The following is a 22873-nucleotide window of genomic DNA, read 5'->3' as shown; positions in this document are numbered from 1 at the left end:
CGAGATCACACCACCGTAGTCCGGCCTGGGTGACAGAGTAAGATCCTGTGTCAAAAAAAAAAAAAAATTAGAAGAGAAGATATGATTTATTGTTTTTTTGAGATGAAGTTTCACTCTTGTTGCTCAGCCTGAAGTGCAATGGCAGGATCCCGGCTCACTGCAATCTCTGCCTCACAAGTGATTTTCATGCCTCAGCCTCCTAAGTAGCTGGGATTATAGGCGTGTACCACCATGCCCAGCTGATTTTGTATTTTTAGTAGAGATGGGGTTTCACCATGTTGGTCAGGCTGGTCTCAAACTCCTGACCTCAAGAGATCCACCCACCTTGGCCTGCCAGAGTGCTGGGATTCTAAGTGTTAGCCACCGTGCCCAGCCGAGAAGATGTTATTTTTGACCAAAAAGACTTTATGAAGGAGTTGGACCTTGGAGAATGAAGATGAGTTCTGAAAATTAGCTAGGACTGACTTTTTGGCTGGCATGCACGTGACAGGTAGAAGGGTAATAAGGTGAAGAGAGGTTAGAATCTGATTGTGGAGAATTGTGAAAGCAAGACTAACAAATGTATATGTTTTTATTGAAATATTTGTTAAACTGCTATTATGAAATTAGTCACAATCAGCATTTTTTAAATGAAACAGGAAATATCAGCATACATTATTCTTTTTCGTGCTTTGAAGACAGGGTCTTGCTCTGTTGCCGAGACTGCAGTGCAGTGGCACCATCATAGCTCACTGCAGCCTCGACCTCCCTAGACTCAGGTGATCCTCCCACCTCAGCCTCCCAAGTAGCTGGGCTTATAGGCACATGCAACTGTGCCAGGTGATTTTTGCATATTTTGTTTCACCATGTTGCCCAGGCTGGTCTCGAACTCCTGAGCTCAAGCAGTCTGCCCATCTTGGCCTCCCAAAGTGCTGGGAGTTTGTATTCTGAGCATGAGCCACTGTGCCCAGCCAGAATTCATTATTCTTTTTTTTTTTTTTGAAACAGAGTTTCACTCTGTCACCCAGGCTGGAGTGTAGTGGTGTGATCTTGACTCACTGAAACCTCACCTCCCTGGATAGTCTTTTGAGGAGTTTGCATGTTTTTTTGGTATATATGTTTAAAAGGAGAAGAGAATTCGTTTTTTATATATATCTGAAAAGGAAGTAGAAATGAGTTTTAACATAATATGAATAAACAATAAAAATCCACTGTGCTAGAAACTTTTTGTTTTAAATAGATTTCTGGTATGAAATAGAAATCTCCAGTAAATAATTATATAAATAAGCATATATCTTAATTCTCAAATTTTTGTGTATATTTGAGAAAAGTCATAGTTAAAAACATCTCTTGGTTTTTAGTTACTAAAATTATTTCCTGGAGAATTTCTTTTTAAATTTAAGAATGGAATAAATACAATGCTAGAAATTTTTCTTATGCGTCTTCTTTATATATATATTTGTATTTTGAATATGTGTAGTATACAGTGTTTTAATAAGTCTAGTTATCTGTTACACTGGAATAACACAAATAATGCCACAGAAAGAATAATAATAATTTCATGATTCAGTGCAATATTTTTATTTTAAAAATTAGTTTATGTTTTGAGTATTCCAAAGATGCATATGTTAATACTTTATTGATCTGCTCATTTTTGAAGCAGTGCAAGAAAAGATAAGACTCATCTCTTGATCAGAATCCTAGTTTTGAACCTATGAAAGAAATACATGCCTCCATCCTGGGATTTTAATAGAGTTTTTAAATTACTTTTATATAATGCTTTATTAATACTTTCTTTTTTTTTTTTTTGAGATGGAGTCTCACTCTGTCACCAGGCTGGAGTGCAGTAGCATGATCTAGGCTCACTACAACTTCTGCTTCCCAGGTTCAAACGATTCTCCTGCCTCAGCCTCCCGAGTAGCCAGGACTACAGGCACACACCACCATGCCTGGCTAATTTTTATATTTTTAGTAGATACGGGGTTTCACCATGTTGGCCAGAGTGGTCTTGATCTCCTGATCTCGTGATCTGCCCACCTCAGCCTCCCAAAGTGCTGGGATTACAGGCGTGACATACCACCCCCAGCCTATTATTACTTTTCTAGGGGATAACAATAGAAAACAATATAGGAAGTTGGCCAACTCAAGATAAATGTGGCATTCTAGCTGTTGACCAATTTCTAACGGAAAATTCAGAGAGATACAAATGTGTCGCCAGCCATGCTTGGGGAGCCCAGGTTGTTTGGTAGCTGTGCTGCACCTGCAATGTTATGGCCCTAGCTGGTTAGTCTGCAGAACCCAGACAATATTATTGTGGAGGCTCCCTGGCCGTAAAACAGTGGGTCCTGACAGCAGTGCATCCTAACTTTAGGTCTGTACCTGTGCCTGTGGTGCAGGGGCTCTGAGACTGTTTGTTTAAGGGCTCACAAATGCTGTCCCCACATCACAAGAAATATTAAAGATTATGATCCCAGTGATATAGTCTTTATCTGGCAAATAAATGAACATATTTAGCTGAATGAAACTGTCTGTCCTTCAACAATACACATACCACTAATAGTTTTTCATTTTAAAAGCTGCTTTCTCCTTCTACCTATTTTTTTAAATAAGTGATTAACAATGCTCCCCTCTCTTTATTCATCTATAAAATGGAGATAATGATGTCTTAACATGTGTGCATAAGCTTCTGAACATAGTATCTGGAGCCCTGGAGTTGCTCAAAGGTGGTCTTCTTCTTCCTTGCTCTCCTCTACTGACTGATCACCATACCTGCTCCCAAAATAAATATATAAAGTTTTGAAGAATTTTAAAGAATGCTTTTGAAAAGAAATTTTTTTCTTTGATTTCATCTGAATTTCGTTTCAATGTGATATTGAGACATTATCTGAAAATTTCTTCCTCAGTTTAAAAGTTGCTTGGTGTTAAAATTCTGGTATTTCTAATACTGGTCTCCTGGAAGTAGTGAGATGGTTGAGAATATTGCATAATGTCCCATAGCTAAATGATTAGATATAATGTTTTCAGTGTCTTCAAAGTAGCAGATCCTTCTGTCTGCTCAAAAACTTGGTGAGCAGGACCCTTCGGTGAATTTAAGGCTCATTTTCTTTTTCATCCCCCAACTTTACTTTTGAAGAGGTAAATCACAAGAAGTCATCCTTATAAGGCAATTTTCAGACTTTTATGTGTTCAAAATTATTTAGGAAGTTTGTAATCAAATCTTAGAATCATAATTTTGAGTTTTTATTTGATGACTTATATAAAATTCTACATTTTTAAAGCAATGCCAGACTTAATGCATGTTCCCTAGACATTTCTTTGAAAAACATTGTACAGGGAGTAAATATAACTTTCAGAGACCATTATATAAGGATATAACATCTAGTATTACAATTGTAATAATGCACTGAATCATTATCTTGAGGCACCATGAATCTTAATAATCATATTTTGTTTAGTGTTATGAAGGAAAAGAAAATATATAGATTAACATTTTTCTTGGGGATTAAAGTTATTAAGGGAAATCTCTGTTTTCCAATAATTCAAGATAATAAAAATTTTTAATATAGATTAGAAATGTAGGCTAGGCATGGTGGCTCACGACTCTAATCCCAGCACTTTGGGAGGTGAAAACAGGAGGATTGCTTGGGCCTGGGAGTTTGAGACCAGCCCAGGTAACATAGCAAGACCCCCATCTTTACAAAAAACTAAAAAAATTATCTGGGCATAGTGGTGTGGACCTGTAGTCCCAGCCTTGGTGATAGTGCAGTACCATATCTCTAATTTTAAAAAGAACAAAAAGAAATATAAAAGAATATACTTTTAGTAATTATGAAAAATGACTATGACCTCATTAAAAGAGATGTCTATTTCCCCGCTCCCTTATGACAAATACTGTCAGTAGACAACCTGGTAATAGGAAGAAGTTACTTCTGGAACATGGGAAGCAGTAATTTGATACCATTAAAATCTGTCTCTACTCACCCTGGCTTCTCACAATTTTGTCCTCATGGTGATCTATCCTGTTGCTTCTGGAAAAACATATTGAATTAGGCTGGTATGGATAACTCTTCCATGTTTTGAACCTTTGCTATACAACTTAATGTCTTTCATCTTGCTGAGAAGTGCTATACATATTTCTGAAGTTAAATAATTATTTGAAAACTTTCTTATATTTATGCCACTTTATCTAAAAGCTGAAGTCTAAACACATACCTTCATGATTTTTAATTGATGGAGGTCTACAGAAGACTTCAAAGAATTAATTTTTAATTTTGATTCTTTATCTTATAAAGTTACTACAAATATGTAGGAATTTGAAGCATCAGATGTTCAATTCTCTGTACTTTCATGACCTAGTAAAATCCTGTTTTTGCATAACAGTTATTTACACTAAAGCTAATGTGAAAACTGGGTGAGGAATGGTTAATATGGCTTTGTCATGTAGTAGTCATACGATCTTGGGTAGGTTATTTAACTTCCCTGTGCCTCAGTTTTATTATTAATAGAAAGGAATAACAGTACCCTGCCCACCTACTCAGCACAAGTGAACATTCAGTGAGAAAGAGGACTACAGGAACTGTAGGTAAGACCTCTCCACTCCCAATCCCATGCACTTCCATGGACCCACAGGGGTCTGTAACCAGTTTCTACATTCTTTAACTGTTCCTCTGCCAGTACACCTCTGCCAGAGGTGTTACTCACCTTCCTCTTGCTGTCTTTTCAATGCTTCCATCCTGCTAATCACTAATCATGGCTAAGTCCATCATTTGCTTTCTGTTCTTTTATAACCAAGTCAGAGAAAACATTTAGAACAATGCTTCTTAATCTTGGCTGTACAGTATAATCTCTGGGTTGCTTAAAACACACACACACACACACACACACACACATACACACACACAAACAAACACACACCCCCCTCACTCATACACACTTGTAGGCCAGGTTCCATTTTGGACCACTTAAGACACAATCTGAGGAATAGAGAGCTGGCATCAGCATTTCCCCTCTCCTTATCTTGCTTTATGCATTTGATTTTAATTAAACTTATATTGAAATTAGGAAATTTTAGATTTCACATGCAGTTTAAGAGATAATACAGACATCCAATATACTCTTTACCTAGTTTCTGCTACTGGTAACATCTTGTAGGATACTAATACAATCAAAATATAGAAAATTTCTATCAATCACTCCAAGGATGCCTAGTATTACCTTTTTTTTTTTTTTGAGGCAGAGTCTCTCTGTCACCCAGACTGGAGTGCAATGGTGCAATCTTGGCTCACTGCTACAAGCAATTCTCCTGTCTCAGCCTCCTGAGTAGCTGAGACTACAGACACACACCACCATGCCTGGCTAAGCTTTTGTACTTTTAGCAGAGATGGGTTTCACCATGTTGTTCAGGTTGGTCTTAAACTCCTGACCTTAGGTGACCCACCCACCTCGGCCTCCCAAAGTGTTGCCCTTTTATAGCAACACCCACTTTACTCTTTCCCAGACCTCTGGCAACCACTAATCTATTCTCTATTTCTAGAATTTTGTCATTTCAAGAGTATTATGTAAAGGGAGCCGCATACTATGTAACCTTTTGGGATTGGCTTTTTCCACTCAGCACAGTCCCCTGGAGATTCATCCAAGTTGTATTGTGCTTGTTCAATTGTTATTTCCTTTTAATAATTCATTCATTTTAATACATGAATAGTGTTACATGGTATAAATGTACCACAGTTTGTCTAATGGTACTTCTGTCAAAGCATATCTAGGTTGTTTCCAGCTCTGGGCTATTACACGTAGAGCTCCTGTGGAAATTTGTGTACAAGTTATGTGGACATGTGTTTTCATTTTGGTGGGATAAATGCCCAAGAGTGCAATTTCTGGGTTATATGGAAATTGCATATTTAGTTTTGTAATAAACTAAGCTGTTTTTCCATGGTAGTTTTACCATTTTATATTCCCACCAGCAATGTATGAGTGACCTGGTTTTTCTGCATCCTCACTGGCATATTTGGCATTGTCATTCTCCTTTTTCTTTTAAAAAAGTGAGCCATTCTGATAGGTGTGTAGTGATAGTGATATCTTATTGTATTTCCCTAACGGCTAATAGTATTGAACATTTCATTTACTTACTTACCATTTTTTAACCTCTTCAGTGATAAGCCTCTTCATCTCTTTAGCCTATTTTCTAATTGAATTGTTTTCTTACTGTGTGGAGTTTGAGGATTCTTTATATATTCTGCCACTAATCTTTTGTCAAATATGTGGTTTGCAAATATTTCTCCCAGTCTTAGCTTGTCTCTTTATCCTCTTTACAGGGTTTTTCACAAGACAAAAATTTTAATTTACGTGAATTCCAATTGCTCCATTAAAAAATAGTTTCTTCTTTTGATGTCAAGTTTAAGCATTCTTTGTCTAACCCCAGATTTTACTTTTGCTCTTCCTAAAAGCTCTATAGCCTTAGCCTTGTACTTTATATTTAACTTCATGATCCCTTTTCAGTTAATTTTTGTATAATATGTAATGTTTAGGTTGAGGTTTCTTTCTTTCTCTCTCTCCTTTTCTTTTTTGTGGTCTAAGGGATCTCTAACTGCTCTAACACCATCTGTTGAATTGCTTTTGTGCCTTTGCCATAAATAAACTGAGCGTATTTGTGTGGGTTTATTTCTGGAATCTTTTTTCTGTTGAGCTATGTGTCTATCCTTTCACATACTACTACATATTATTGTAGTGACATAGTAGACTTTATAAGGAAAAAGTGATTTCTCCCAATTTATTCTTGGTGAAGATTGTTTTAAATATGCTAAGGCCTGTGCTTTCTCATATAAATTTTAAAATACACTTGCTATATCTACAACAACCCTTGCTGCGATTTTAATTGGAATTGCATTAAAACTATAGCTCAATTTGGGGAGAATTCACATATTTACTATGTTGAGTCTTCTAATCCATGAGTACAATATGTCTCTCCACTTATTTAGGTCTTCTTCGATTTCTGTCACCAGAATCTTGCAATTTTTGGCACAAAGATCTTCTATTACATGTTTTGCTAAGTGTATACCTAAGTATTGCATTGCCTTCACTGTACTTTTAAATGGCATTTTGTTTGGGTTCTACAGATTGACTTCTTTGTGTTGACCTTGTATCTGGTCCTTCCTGAACCTAGCATTGGTATTTTAAAAATTTCTCCTGGAAATACAATGTGCAGCCAAGGTTGAGAAGCACTTTTTTAGATAAAGACCAGTGGTGACATTTAATGCCCTTAAAATCTTGTGGTTTCCAATTTCAGTACCATTCTGCAGTCCTTGGGTGTATACCTGCATGGTTCTGCCTCCTAATATCCACAATCGTCATTACAGACATTCCCCCTTCTTTTCAGCCCTTCTTTCCTTAGCTTCTTATCTTGATCCTTTTTCCTGTTCTCCTAGGACTTTGCTTCCTACTTAACACCACCTAGTATCAATGATAACATAAGAATTTTTTCTCTTCCCTCTAAGAATTGAGTAGCATCTATATCTGTACCTATTCATTTCTTTTCACTGGGAAGAGTGAGAGATGACTTTTTTTTCCTCATTAAAGACAAGACATTTCCTATCTATAATTTCCAGCATCATTACCTTTATGTAAATATTTGGGCATACTTCTTTCGTTTCCTGTACTATTCTGTTTGTATTTAAGTAGTTGTAATAATATATCTATTGTAAGTTTTATTTTATTGTACATTTTCATTTATGATTTTCAGCATTGCTTCATAATATTAAAGACTTTTAGAATATAATTTTAATTAATACATGGTGGCCTTTCCAAAAAATGGATTATTTCCTTTAAAAAAATTTTTTTAATGTTGCTGGATTGACTATCCTTGAATATATATTTTTCCCAGGTCTAGGATTGCCTTAAAATAAACTTCTTAGAAGTAGAATTGCTGGATTTAGGGTATGAATATTTTAAAGATTCTTGACATAATTCTAAATTATAAACATGGTTGGGTGGAGTGTAACTCGATACATCCTTTTTTTGTCTTTTCAAAAATCAGACAATGTAGCAATAGTTGCTATTTTTTAAAGTACATGTCTCATAGTCCAACAATTCTACTTTCCAGGAATAATGGCACAACTGTACAGCTTTATTATCTGGAATGCTTGATGCAGCTTATAAGAAAAAAAGAGATAATAGTCTAAATGTTCACTAGTGGGATTTAATAAATTGTGATACATTCATTAACTGAATGATATGAGTTGATGTGATCATAATCTAATAAATGAAAAAAATCAGAATAAGAAAAGCAGTTGGTAGGCTAGACATGGTGGCTCACGCCAGTAATCCAAGCACTTTGAGAGGCTGAGGTGGATGGATCACCTGAGGTCAGGAGTTTGAGACCAGCCTGTGCAACATGGTGAAACACTGTCTCTATTAAAAATACAAACATTAGCTGGGCATAATGGTGGGTGCCTGTAATTCAAGCTACTTGGGAGGCTGAGGCAGGAAAATCTCTTGAACCCGGGAGGTGGAGGTTGCAGTGAGCCGAGATTGTGCCACTGCACTCCAACCTGGGAGATAGAGTGAGAATGTGTAGAAAGAAAGAAAGACAGACAGAGAGAGAGAGAGAGAGAGAGAGAGAAAGAAAAAGAAAGGAAGGAAGGAAGGAGAAAGAAAAGGAAGGAGGGAAGGAGCAAAGAAGGAAAGAAAGAGGAGGGAAGGAGGGAAGGAAGGAAGGAGCCAACTGGTTAAAAAACAATATGTTGGCAGAGGGAAAATGGTGTAGCTCAAGAAAATTTGACAGAAAGTGAAATGATAGAGCAATGATTATCTGTAAAGGCAGCATAGCCTAAGATTTGGATGTGCGTAGGAAGGTAAGTAGTAAAAGAACAGAAAAGTTTCAAGTAGTTCATAAAATTTTATTAAGAGCAGTAAAAATAAAGAACAAATTATTGAAATAAATGAGCCAGAATAGTAGATAGGCTGAAGTATTAAAGTATGTGAAAGTCTGAATCAAAACAGCATAGAAAATAAACGTGCGTGTGTGTGTGTACTTGAAAAATTTAAAGTACTACAAATGTGATTCTTCCCCATTCCTCACATGATGAAGTTGACGAAGGAAGGCAAGTATACTTTTCTCTACTGTCACTTCAGATTCAACAAGGTGATGTCCTAGAGGCACATGGACAAAGGGCAGATGTATTTTTAAAAAATGATTATGAATGAGAAACCAAGAGCCACACATCTGAGTGTAGGGCATATGTTCCTGTTGTCCTGGGAGGATATGGTAATACTTGGAGCAAACTGGTAACATATAAATTGAGCTGATCCCTTTTGAGTAGCAGATAGCATTTTCTGGAAGACTTAATTAATTGCAGCATTTAAAAGAGTAATGTTGGCCAAGTGCATGGCTCACACCTGTAATCTCAGCACGTTGGGAGGCTGAAGCAAAAGGATCATTTGAGGCCAGGAGTTTGAGACTAGCTTAGGCAAAATAGCAAGATCCCATCTACCAAAAAAAAAAAAATTAGCCACGTTAGATGGTGCATGCCAGTAGTATTATACTAGCTAGTTAGGAGGCTTAGGAGGCAGGATCACATGAGCCCAGGAGTTAGAGGTGGCAGTGAGCTACGATTGCATCACAGCACTCTACCTGGATGACAGAGTGAGACTTTGCCTCAAAAAGAATGGGGGTTACTGTTAGGTCAAAGTAAATATTTCCAGAGCTGTCACTGAAGAGCAAACAACATAGACAATATTAATATCACTCCTGTAGATTAAATGATATTTACCTTTCTCTTTAACATCCTTTTTAATTAGGAGAGTTTTCATCACCAATCTGGTGCCAGAGAAAGATGATAAACAAATTTACCTTACATGTATGACTGCTGGATGGGGAACAACTGAACCTCATAGTGAGTATATGCACCACCTCCTCCAACATTAAGATCCAAACAAACATGTGACATCTAAATGTACTCTGCTTATTCATTTTCAGTTTTTCTCTATTTTTAATATGAATAATGGTGTGAAAAGTCTTTTAAAATAATGGATCTAAAGGTGACTTCCTTGGTTTTAGGTTATTATAGTCATGAATACCAGTTATTGATACTTATAAAAACTTGTATTCAAGAATATCTAGTGATTTTATTACCTAATATTTGTAAGTCTCATTTCTGTGTAATTACTTTCCAGTTGTACTGTAAACATATGCAAACTCAGACACCCATACACAATTGTTTTTATAACAGTGAAACTCAAACTTGAAGGTATGAGCCAATTTCTAACCACGTGAGGCATTTTTCTGAAATGATGGATTGGTATGAATGGTAAATGGGTGGAAAAGATTATGCAAAAATAACTAACCCATGTAAAGATCAACCCCTGAGTTTGGCTTCACTTCTACTGTATTGTACAACTGAGTTAACAAGTTACAAATATTCAATAGACTAGAGTGAATCAGAATGTAGTTTCCATTGTCAGCCTCTAAACATAATGTTTATTCAGCAAAGTCAAAAGAATGAGAGCACAATGAAACCAAGGGAATCAAGTATAGGCTTAACATTTAAAAAGGAATTGTATTGATCGCTTCATCAACAACTGATTTGGGTCTAAACTTTTTATTTTTCCTTCTATGAAGTGATACTATTTTTCTCTCTTCCTGGAATTTTAGTGAAGATAAAAAGAATGCTTACAAAATAGTTTTGGTATTTCTATTGTATAAGCTAAAGTGGAATAATATTAGGTCTTTATAAGTCACCTAACAACATCGTTCCAGTGCACAGAGAGAAAAATAGTGGGGTTTACCCTGAGAGTCTATCTATATATAGGGCACTCCCTGTGTTAGCCTTTGAAAGCATCTGCCTAGGTTTATATGTGTTTTTATTCTTTTGTGCTAGAGGATGAATTTTCTAAAATGGTACAGCAGGCAAAGGTATCTCTGATCATTAATACCTCTTGCCAAAGCCACGAGGGTATGGATACTGAAAACACCAATATATTCAGAAGAGCTGCAGGATCATCTTCCTGCATGGTAATTCAAGGATTGCATTGATGAGTCTGGGAATTTTCTTTTCAACATGTCTCACAAACAGGTGTTTACTGATCCATAAAGAGGAAAAGATGCATGTTAGTTTTAGAAAAGGCAAGAAGAATAAATACATTGCTAAGTTACTTTAAAAACAAATGAACTGTGATTACTGATTTGATAGTTGAAGTGAACTCAGTTCTCAAAAGAAATTATTCATGACTTGAATGAACTATGTGAAACTGCTGATATTCAATATTTTTTGACCTACAAACATGATTATTTTCTCTCTCTCTCTTTCTCTCTTTCTCCCTCTTTCTCCCTCTCTCTCTCTCTCCTCTTTCTCTCTTTCTCTCTTTCTTTCTTTCTTCTTTTTCTGAGATTGAGTCTCGCACTTGCATTCTCGCCCGGGCTGGAGTGCAGTGGCACGATCTTGGCTAACTGCAACCTCCAACTTAAAGGTTAACATGATTCTCCTGCCTCAGCCTCCCAAGTAGCTGCAATTACAGGCACACACCACCATACCCGGCTACTTTTTTGTATTTTTAGTAGAGACAGGGTTTCACTATGTTGGCCAGACTGATCTGGAGCTCCTGACCTCGTGATTTGCCCACCTGGGCCCCCCAAAGTGCTGAGATTACAGGCATGAGCCATCGCACCCAGCAGATCATTTCTTATGATTCAGCTGCATAGCTGAATTAGGTGACTTAGTGCACATACTGCTGGTAGCATTGAAAACATAAAGAAGTTTCATGTAACTGAAAACCATCATCTGGGCATTTATACAGATGCTTGAAAGTTTCTTCATGAAGTGTCTATAGTCAGCACTAAGTGAATTTATACTAACCTAAACCTTATCTTTCAGTCTCTCCTTGAAGGTATAGATTTAATCCTTTTGAGAGATCTGTCACACCAATCAGTTACCTGAGTGGCCATAGTTTTCTGTTAGGTTGTGGGCAGAAATCAGAGAGGTAAGAAGACAACCTGTGCCCTGCCTGACCATCATGGGCAGCTGGGGTTTGTGTCAGCCAGGAATCAGGTATTTGGGAGAACTTCTCTTTTTGCTGGTTGCAGGGAGATTCTGGAAGACCACTGCAGTGTGCCCAACCTGAAAAGTACAAGCCTGTCGACATTGTGAGCTGAGGCAGCAGTCACTGACATCCCACTGCACTGTCTTCACAAGAATTTCTGCCTGCAGGGATTGGATCATATCTGTCATTGGAGGAGAACTGTGATCACTGAAAGAGCAGCATGGTACAATTGTGATTAGAAATGGGAAAAGAGACCAGGCACGCTGGCTCACACCTGTAATCACAGCACTTTGGGAGGCTGAGGTAGGTGGATCATGAAGTCAGGAGTTCGAGACCAGTGTGGCCAACATGGTGAAACCCCATCTCTACTAAAAATACAAAAATTAACTGGGTGTGGTGACATGTGCCTGTAAGGGCAGCTACTCAGGAAGCTCAGGCAGGAGAACTGCTTGAACCCAGGAGGCAGTGATTGCAGTAAGCAGAGATCATGCCACTGCACTCCAGCCTGGGTGACAGAGTGAGACTCCATCTCAAAAAAAAAAAAAAAAAAAAAAAATTCAGTGTTACTTCCACCCGTCATTGTCATTGCAGAGGTTGGTGTTGGTGTGTTTGTACATTCAATATTAAACATTGGTCACAAAAGTTAATGTTGTTTCATGCCTCCTGGGAACTTACAATTTGAATTGTTCAATTCGTATCTTGCATACCATGTGTATGTCATATATTTTGAATAGTAGTATATACACTGGCACTATTTTTTTCTACTTTGGCAAACACCGGAAGATAAGAAGGGCAATATTATTCAATCCATATAATTCTTAACTTTACTTACAGGGATACAGGCTGGAAACTTCTCTGAGCACAAATAGATAGGAATGGTCCCTGCCAGTTTCACAATTGTGATGAGGAGTGAACATTTAAGAGATTATGTCTCAGGCATATCAATTGACCTTAAAAATTTTAGATAAAATTTTAGGATATTTAATCTGTTTATAAGGTATTTAATTTATCTGAAGCTCAGGTTGTCTCAATCCCCTTACCTCTGTAGGCTGTAGCCAAGAATCAGGGAGGAACTAAGGAAGGTCACTGAGCCGGAAGAATAGATGTCAAAGTCCATCACAGAAATCTGGAATATAGAATGAGTAGAAGCCTGAGGCAACATTTTTTTTTCTTATTTTACACATTCCACCAAAATTTATTATTTGGTTTCCAAGAATGCAGCATTCCAAAGGGTGTATGGTTCAGCTTTAGGTAAGCACATGTATAATCAAATGAGACAACAATTCATAGGGAAATAGAAAAATTACATATATATATTCAAACAACTTCAAAAAGCATAATATTCAGGGCTTCCTTCCTATAGAACTCAATATTGTGAGTAGATTATAAAAGTTTGAATTATGAAGCTGCCATTTCTGTAGATAAAAACATCTTGAAAATTAGCTACTTTACGTGATTCAGCCTAATAATTGTAATTGCAATAATACATGAAGATGTTAGGTTCAGTACATCCACATTATGAAAATTTTGCTCTTCAGAATTAAGTCAAAAAGCTGATATACTTAAATTAGGAATCCTTAACTCTCGGACAAAATGGTATGTTTCCCAAATATTTCTGTCTGTATTTAAGGCTGGAGGTAACTGAGGCTTCACTGAAATTGGTTAATCTTTTTCTAATGAATCTTCATTTAAAAGTTGGAAGGCAAGTATGAGCACAAGGTATCTCTGTAATGGTATTAGAAAATAAAACCTGTCTTTTCTCACTCTTTCTCTTTTAGCCTCTTTCTGTCTCTCTTCCTTTCCTTCAACCTCTTTTCCTCTTCTTCCCCACTCCTGTTCCCTTTTACATTCCCACTTTCTAACCCCATCCCTCTGGACCTCTTACACTCTTTCAACTTCTCAATCTGTCTCTGTTTTTTCACCTCTGTTAATCTTTTTTTCTGTCTCAATCCTCTACTTTTTTTTTTCAGTCAACAACCTCCCTCTTCCCCTTTCCTTTCTCCTTCTCCCCCTTTCTTTTCTCCCTCTCCCCAATCTCTTATACTCTTTCAAATTCTCATCCTCCTACCCTCTCTCAATCCCTCTTGCTTTCTCAATGCTCTCCATCTTTCTCTTTCAACCAACCTCCCTTCCCCTTCCCTGTCCTTTTCTTACCAATCTTTTCTTTCTGTGTTTCCTCTTTCTCTCAGTCCCTTGCCCAACTTCTTTCTTTTTCTGTCAACCTTTCCTTTCCTTTGCAAATGCTACAGTGGGATATTATTATAAATGTCCTGGTAATTACTAAAAACCCTCTGTGTGAATATTGGTTTAAAGCTTCCACTTTCATTGATTTACGTTATACTTTTGGATAAGAACACCAAGGAAAATGAAAGATGAGATTTGCAATAGGGATTCTCTAATTCTCATGTTAATCTGTTTTGTACCATTTTTACTTTGTCTTTTGTGAATCTTTCTCTTCTTTTTGGTACTTAGTACATCACTTGTCATATCAAAGGTGCTCAATGAATATTTGTTACAATAGTGGCCAGGCTGCAAGTTCAGTTGACAGATCTGTGGAATGCCCACAAGCACCTCAAAGTCAGTACATCCCAAATGGATCTTTTTGTCTTTTTTTTTTTGAGGGGGGTGGACAGAGTCCCACTCTGTGGTTCATTTCAGCCTATTAATTGTATTAAAATATTGCACACACAATGCTTTATAGATAGAAGTGATGGCTTTGCTGAAACAGAGATATCAGATGGCATAGACTGTGGATAGACTAAAAGTATTTATCCATCAGCTGATTATAAAGTCTGAACTTGCCATGTGAAAAACTGATTTAAGACTTTTAAGGCTGGGTGCTATGGCTCACTCCTATAATCCTAGCACGTTGGGAGGCTGAGGTGGGTGGATTATTTGAGGTCAGGAGTTCAAGATCAGCCTGGCCAACATGGTGAAACCCTCCCTCTACTAAAAATACAAAAATTAGCCTGGCGTGGTGGCAGTTGCCTGCAGTCTTGGCTACTCGGGAGGCTGAGGCACCTCCTTGAACCCAGGAGATGGAGGTGAAGGTTGCAGTGAGCCAAGATCGCGCCACTGCACTCTAGCCTGGGCAACTGAGTGAGACTCTGTCCCCCTCCCAAAAAAGACAAAAAGATCCATTTGGCATGTACTGACTTTGAGGTGCTTGTGGGCATTCTGCAGTGAAAATTATTCAATTATAGGTTTTTCTCAATATTGCAGCTTACTTGCTGAAACTTTTACTCAAACTAGAGAAAGAAAAAAATGGCATGGGAACACCTTTTCATTATCTTTACTAAATACACGTTGTTATGGAACAGTTATTAGTCTCAGTCTAAAACCTGTCTTCTGCAGGTAATACATAACGGCCTTTTTAAAGCAAATTATTTTTCAGATGTAATGCCACTGATAACACAAGATTAAGTGAAGTTTTGTCTTCACTGGGTAGATTAGAAAATGGTGAATTGTTTTATAAATAAGCAGGATCAAATTAGTCAGTTTTGCTACACTGGGAAATCCAACTCTCATGGGATAGTTGTTACCCTGAAAGTAGGTTACCCTTGAGACCAAGGATCAGGTGTAACTAAGTGAACAACAGCCCGCCTCCATCCAACCAGGAGCCCACACTCACAAAGAAGGAAGAATTGCTGATGCCTTTTTGGCAAATATAAAAAAAGCATTTTAGATGTATATTAATTTACTTAATCCTCATAACAACTCAGATATCATGCTCATTTTACAGATGAGCAAATAGAGACGAAAAGAGATGAAATAATGTGGTCAAAGCCACATGCTAGTAAGTTGCTGATCTGGAATTTTAACCCAGGAAGTTGTGTCTCCAGTGACTATGATTTTACCCACTACATTATACTTCTTAAGCATGTCAAGAAAGTGAGAGCTTCAAATTGATTTAATTAGACTAACTTTGAAAGTCTGAAAATAAAATTGATTCATTGGAAACTTTTCATCCATACTTACTTCGGGGGATGGTTTCAATTTAGTGAAATTTAATATTTCAGTAAAGGTTAATTCACTACATAAAACAATGTGATTTTTGCCTTTGAAGCACAGTTTAGTATTGTGATCAAGATTTCCCTGACTCTCCCAGCTGTCTGAATTTGGGTACATCACTTCACTACCCCTTGACTCAAATTCAGTATTTATTAAACAAGTAAATACGGGTATTACCTTCTAAGAGTGTTGTGAGGATACACAGATTTTTTTAAAAGGCAGTTAAAGCTTTTAGAAGGCAGCTATACTCACCACTTATACCACCAATGCTCAGCAGTTAAAGCTTTTAAACAGTAATTATTGCATAAGCATGTCATAATTATGCCTTTGTTAGACTTCTAGGTCAATGAGTAAGAAAACTCAAATCTCAACGTTTGATTATAAAATCTGGTAACAGGTGAAAAAGAACCTGGAATAGGTTTACTCTCCAGCAGTTCATATTTAACTTTTCGTCCCAAAGTCCCCACTATAAACTACTGTTCTATGAAGTGATAGTAAAAGATGAGGCATTAATTTTCTTTCTCAACAAGTCTTTGAAGGCAAAGTAGGTGTTGGCTTAGGGAGATGAGGAAGACAGCTGTGCTTTCTTAGGAGAGAGTAAAACCTGGAAGACAATAACAACGCGGATCAAATAATAAAAAGCGTTAGAAGAGGAAGTTTAAATGTTCTTGTCAGGGGAAAATGACACAAAAACTGAAACAGGGCACAAAACAACTGCAGGAGTGATATGCATTAGGGTTGTTAGGGATAATTTCTACGCCCTTCATTACTAATAAGACTCTTATTAGTAATGAAATACGGTGTGAGGAGCTGAGATTCCTTCTGCGGTCTCCAAGTGTCAGTCGCCGTTCTGTAAGAGATACAGAACCGGACTGGCAGCGCGATTACAGCTTTGGTAAGTTGCAGCCTTATCTCCGTGGAGAACGCCGCTTTTATCTTAACCACGCCTCTTCATTCCCTAAGCACTTCGTAAGCAAAGGAAATATCGCGAAAACTCTATATTGTCTCTCCTCTGACGTTTTCAGCCATGATAGCCGCTTTTATTCTCGCGATATTTCCGGGTACGCGGGAGTCCCGGCGACCCGGGCTTCTGTGAAACATGGCGGTAGGCTGGGACCGTAACATAAGGTAAAATACTGAAACCCTGCTGGGTGCTGTTCCCTAGGTTCTCGCATGGCTGCTCAGGGCGTAAATGTAGTTGAGGGCACTGGGAGCCTGTCATGGGCTTGGCTCCTTGTCTTCATTGGTGTTTGGAGAGCGGGTCGGACGGAGAAGCCGCTCCACCTCCCCCGGGGGCGTTACTGGCAGGACCTTAGGAAACGATGCTACTGGGAGCTCCCCTTTGCCTGGTCCGGGTGCAACTCCAAGGAGTTCAGGAGCTTCCTCGGTAGCCCCTGATTCTGACCCTTTGCTTCTTACAGTGCCCGGTGCCCTGGTGGCTTTTCTAGTCGCAGGCGAGTAGGATCCCAGTCGATCGAGTCCCAGTCCTCCCGGGTGTCAGGCTCCCTACCCCAGTCAAACAAATACCACATTCTTGGCAGCACGTTGCCCTCTTTCTCTTTTTTTAAAAAGAACGAGGTCTTGGCCTCGCCTGGAAGGAGCTTCGCACGGTGCTCCGGAAAATCAGAAAGGAGAAGGGCAGGGCAAGACGCTAGGAGAGACAGGTCCGACTGTCACTACTTTTCTTCGGCGCAGGTAACCCTCCGAAGGCAACGTGTCAACTCGTGGTGGAGAATAGCCTTAGTTATCGGTAGTATATAGAGTTTACAGGTCGTTGTTTGAGAAATCACGTTTGAGTAACTTTTATATTTAGGATTTAGTGCCCCCGAGACTTAAAGTGACATAATAGCTGTTAAAATGTTGCCAGACTGGTTTTCAGAAGCAATGAAAGTTACAGTTAAAAACAGGATTTACTCATTTGAAGTTGTCATTCAGTATTTCAATTAATTGCCTAGCCTGATACATTGGACTTTAGTATACAGCAGTTATAAAGAACGAGGCTGGCTTGTTCACTGAAGAAGAAAGACATGCTTATTTACCTAATTTGTTGATATCTTTAAGTTGTTTTAATTATGCCAGTTCTACTGGAAAACATGAGGGAAAAAAAAATCTGTTTATTTGGGGGTGGGGGTTGGCAGTAGAGGGATGGATAGGGAGAGGAGGATTTTTTTTTTTTTTTTTATGATAGTGAACTTTAGTATCCAGTCGCATGTTATAATGGCTTCCTGGTACAAATCGTAAAAATATATCAGGTTTGAAAGGTCTCTCAAAAGAAATCAGACATAGTCTGGAACAACAACAGAAAAAAAAAAAACAGCCCGCAAATTTCTTTTCTTTGGGCGTTGATGATGTAAGTAAAAGAAATGTCAATTTTTTTTTCTTTACTAGAAGTTACTTTTAGGCAGTCAATGCCTGCTAAACATACTATTTAACAGTTTCCAAATATTTATTATAATTTTCCCTATTAATGTCATGGTGGACAAATTAACCTCTCTGTGCCTTAGTTTACTCATTGGCAAAATGAAATAATAATAATACCTAACTCATAGGAAGGTTGTGAGGATTGAATGTGTTAAAACATGCAAAGCATTTAGAACAATACCTGGCACACTGTAAACACTCAATGCGTGTTAGCTCTTGTTATTTTTTATTTTCCTTTTCTAACGTCTGTAGTTACAAATGTTGCCTTGTTACTTAATCAAAATGTAGACTGAAGAAGACACTGTTTAAAATAATATCTTTCTGACCCCAGATTGATTACATACTCTTGATTGGTGTGGTTAATGTGTCCTTAAACTCTTCATCATCCAGTTGCTTGTTTTCTTAAATTATTATCCTCTTTTAATGACTAAAGCATAAATTCTTCCTTTCTACTGCTCCATATAGTCTGTGGAAAGTTTTTTTTGTGAATGAATGCTATAGGATGAATGCCATAGGAGGGTAAATTCCAAAGGATGATAATGGAATGGTGAAGAAGAGAAGCATATTGAATGATGGGGTACTAAAGTCATTAAGGAAATTATGAATATATCCAGACGTTAGTGGAATATGGCAACAGGTACAGAAGTGAGAGTGTGTACTGTGGTTTGGAGCATAGTTTCAAGTTCTAGCACCTTCTGTGTGGCCTGGGAAAATTATTTGACAGTTCTGTGCCTCATTTCCTCATCTAAAAGTGGGATTAAAAATAGGATCTGCTTCACAAAGTCATTTACAGGATTAAATGAATTAATATCTAAAGAGCTTCAAGTAATACATAGCACAAAACATGAGAGATGGTTGAGAAATATGGTAAAACATGATACTTCTCTAACTTGGGAGTCTCAGAAATGAACTACGGATTGGAATGGAACTGCCACCAATAGAAAGTCAGGTTTTATAAAGAGTACAGATAGGGCAATTCCTTTTAGGAAAACTAGAAGTTATTGGATACCTTGTTTATGCCAGACAGTGGCTTTGCCACCAATAGAAAGTCAGGTTTTGTAAAGAGAACAGATAGAGTAATTTCTTATAGAAAAGCTAAAAGTTACTGGATACCTTGTTTATGCCAGACAGTGACTTATACAGTAGGATGGCAAGTATTCAAAATGGAATGAATTTCTTGGAGATAGGTTAGTGCTGAGCTTTCAGGAATGGGACTGGTGGAGTAGCTGAGTGGCAAGGTGCTCCATTCTAGAGTGATATTTCATGAAAAATAGGGATGGAGGAAGCTAGAGATGGGTAGGGAGCCACCTAATACATTCCAGCCAGACTTTCAAGGGAGGAGTGTTGAATAGGTTGTATTAGGAGATTTGTAAAACTAACTACTTGCCATATCTTTATGCCTATATATAAATTAAAAGCATTTAGAAAGCTTATTATACAAATACAATGTTATAGAAAGTTTTAGAAATATAATTCACTGTTTTATTCATTTGTTTAACAGTGCTATACTCACTTTGTGATGGCCATTATTCTAGGTCCTGGGATAGTGGAAAAAAGAAAAACCCTTCTTGTGGATCTTATATTTTTACGTATTTGCTTACTTAAGTATGACATACTGTTGTGATTTGAAAGATGTGCTACTGTGGTGTTTCTGGAGAAATTTCCTTCCTTCCTTTTCTCAATGAATATTGAATACCTGTTTGCTAAGCATTGGAGATACCGAGATCAAGTTAGACATGGTTCCTGTTCTAACAGTCTACTGGAGAAAGCAGAAAATGAAAGAAACAATTAGAAATAGTGTCATAAAGGTACGGTGTTCTAGACGCAGATAGACTTTAAGGCCATGGAAAACTTTTTTGTCCCCGCCTCAAGGTAGAGATGAGTAGACTGGGCCTTGAAGAGTAAGTAGGAGTTAGTCAAATAGAGAGATGGGGTAGGGGAAGAAAGAACATTTCAGGCAGAGATAATAGCATGTTTTAGGTCTTGAAAGTGATTTACTTTGGTTGGAACACAAACTGTGAGGGATTGGGTTTGAAGAGAGGTTAGCAGGACCTGATTTTTGAAGAGCTTTGTAAAACATGTTAGGATAGAGTCCAAGCTCTTAAGTGCAGTGGGAAGGGAAGTTATACAAAGATGCGAAGAGAAATATTATATGATCAGATTTATGTATTAAAAGGATAATTTGTTCTTTAGTATATAGAGAGAATTGGAAGGTTGAAGACTAGAGGTTGTTGAAGCAATGTAGTGATAAATTGTGGCAGTTGGGACTAGGAATGTACTTGGACATAAGGAATTTCTCAGTGAACCTGAAGAAGAGAGGACAGGCAGATTTAAGGGAAATTTAAAAATAGCTTAAGTCTAAGGATATAACCCATGTTTCTGGCTTGTGTAGTTGGGCTTATGGAGTTATCATTAACTAAGATAGGAGATACAGGAGGAACAATTTTGACAGGGTGAAGTATTCATTTTTGGACTTGTTGAGTCTGAATTCTGTTTGGAATGTCCAAATGAAAATGTAACAGAAGGCAAAGGATTATATATATCTGCAGAGAGATTTGGGCTGAGAATCAAAATTTGGGCGAAATCAACATGAGACTGAAATTGAAGCAATGGGCAATCATTTGGGGAAAGTGTAGAGGTTGAGAGGGTACCTAGTGCAGAATCTGAGAGGAAGATGAATCTGCAAAGTAATCCAAAGAGGGTCTTCCAGGTAGGGTGAAAATTGGGAATGTGATATCACTTTAGAGAATGTTTCAAGAAGAAAACGAAATGATAAACAGTATACTTTCTCAGAGGTGCAATTAGATAAGGACTGAGGAGTGTCTGTCCATTTAGTACTAAGGAAATTGACCTTGCTCAGAGCAAATTTAGTTGAGAGGTGAGAGTTGGGTGAGGAAGTAGTCACAGTAGATGAATGGGGACAACTCATTCTTTTAAGTTGGCTGTAAGTATGCTGCCAGAGATACATAGTTGGAGTTGGACTTGAGTTTAAGGGAGAGTTCTGTTTTAAGGAAAAGAGACATAAAGATATTTAATATTTTACTCAAATCAAGAAGAATGAGTAGAAATTGAAAGATTGAAGAAGGGTCAGTTTTTACGCAGTTATCACTAAAAAGGTACAGAAAATAAATTTTATTATCAGAGGTGAACAAGCTTAGCAGGCACGACATATACCTAACAAACATTCAGAAGCTTAATTTATCAACGGGAATACCAGTTTTATAACTGACGTGGCTGTCAGAAACTGTCATCTGTTTTGTCTACATCATCTGTTTTTCCTTTAGAAAACTAAGTGCATGAGAAAAAAATCATAATTCGAAGGCTGCTTTGTGAGCATGGAACCAGCAAGGGAAGGTTAGTTGCATGTTTTTAATGGCAAAACAAATCAACATGTTAATGCTTTCAACTCTGCTTTAGAGTAGTAGCTCCCTGCTGGATTGATAAGTAGCTCTCCTTAGAGAGCTTTTTTCTTTTAGACAGTATTCGTGTTTATGGCCAATTTTTTATTTTCTGGCCCTTCTTTTTCTTTATGAATGTTCTTTCTCTTGCCTATTCTTTTATGTTAATCCTACCCATTAGATCTCAGATCCAAAGTCTGTGTGCTTTCTTCCAGAGACATTATTTCTCTTGTAGTGACTTCTGCAACGATATGATTTATTCTGCTATTATGTGTTGATTTTATTAATAAAGCTTTGATTACTAGGAATTCTTTATAGTATTACCTATAGTATTATTTATAAATCAGTTATAAAAATTACATAAATATCTAAAAATTCAGTTATTTGATTGACTTTATAATTTTAGGTGTAGATGACATACTGATGACAAGGGACTAGCAAGCAACCAATTTTTAAATAATGTTTGAGTATAAAAATAGATAATTTGGGAAATCTGAAGTTATGTGTAAAGGCAATTAAAATTCTCTCATGATCTACTTTTAACATTTTTGTATATAGATGTTCAGTTTTGTTTCTTGTATATCTTTTCCTGTCTCCCATAAAATTAGGACCTGTGTGACCATCTGGTCTTTTCTTATTGAATCACGACTATTTATTCTGTCATTAAATTTTATTTTTTTTTTAATAAAAGATTTTCAGGCCAGGTATGGTGGCTCATGCCTGTAATCTCAGCAGTTTTTTTGGGAGGCTGAGGTGGGTGGAAGGCTTCAGCCCAGGAGTTTGAGACCAGCCTGGGCAACATGGTGAAACTCCTTCTCTAGAAAAAATACAAAAATTAGCTGGAGATGGAGGTGCATGCCTGTAGTCCCAGCTACTCGGGAGGCTCAGGTGAGGAGGATCACTCGAGTCAGTGAGGCAGAGGTTGTGGTGAACTGAGATCATACCACTGTACTTCAGCCTGGGTGACAGAGCAAGACTCTGTCTCAAAAAAAAAAAAAAAAAAAAAGATTTTCAATGGTTACATAAAGATGCAT

The 22873-nt window shown here is 37.5% G+C and overlaps 1 protein-coding gene across 4 annotated transcripts in view; it reads left to right on the top strand.

The window, feature by feature from the left end:
- ERGIC2 (ERGIC and golgi 2) overlaps positions 1 to 22873 on the top strand; it is a 68771-nt gene that overhangs the window by 5690 nt on the left and 40208 nt on the right. The window contains exons 1-2 of one of the 4 annotated variants that reach the window (XM_012474252.2): positions 17082 to 17148; positions 21726 to 21795. The gene's annotated coding sequence lies outside the window, so the exon portion shown is untranslated. Of the gene's footprint in view, positions 1 to 9771; positions 9867 to 17060; positions 17149 to 21725; positions 21796 to 22873 lie in introns of those variants that run through there. The other 3 variants (XM_064377398.1, XM_021674877.2, XM_012474250.3) reach the window with 3 other exon arrangements.

This window comes from Aotus nancymaae, unplaced genomic scaffold (assembly GCF_030222135.1).
Source record: "Aotus nancymaae isolate 86718 unplaced genomic scaffold, 86718_ANA_hifiasm-v0.15.2.pri h1tg000016l, whole genome shotgun sequence".
Classification (NCBI taxonomy): Eukaryota; Metazoa; Chordata; class Mammalia; order Primates; family Aotidae; genus Aotus; species Aotus nancymaae.
The sequence above is the reverse complement of the archived record's forward strand: the minus strand, read 5'-3'. Positions and strand labels throughout refer to the sequence as shown.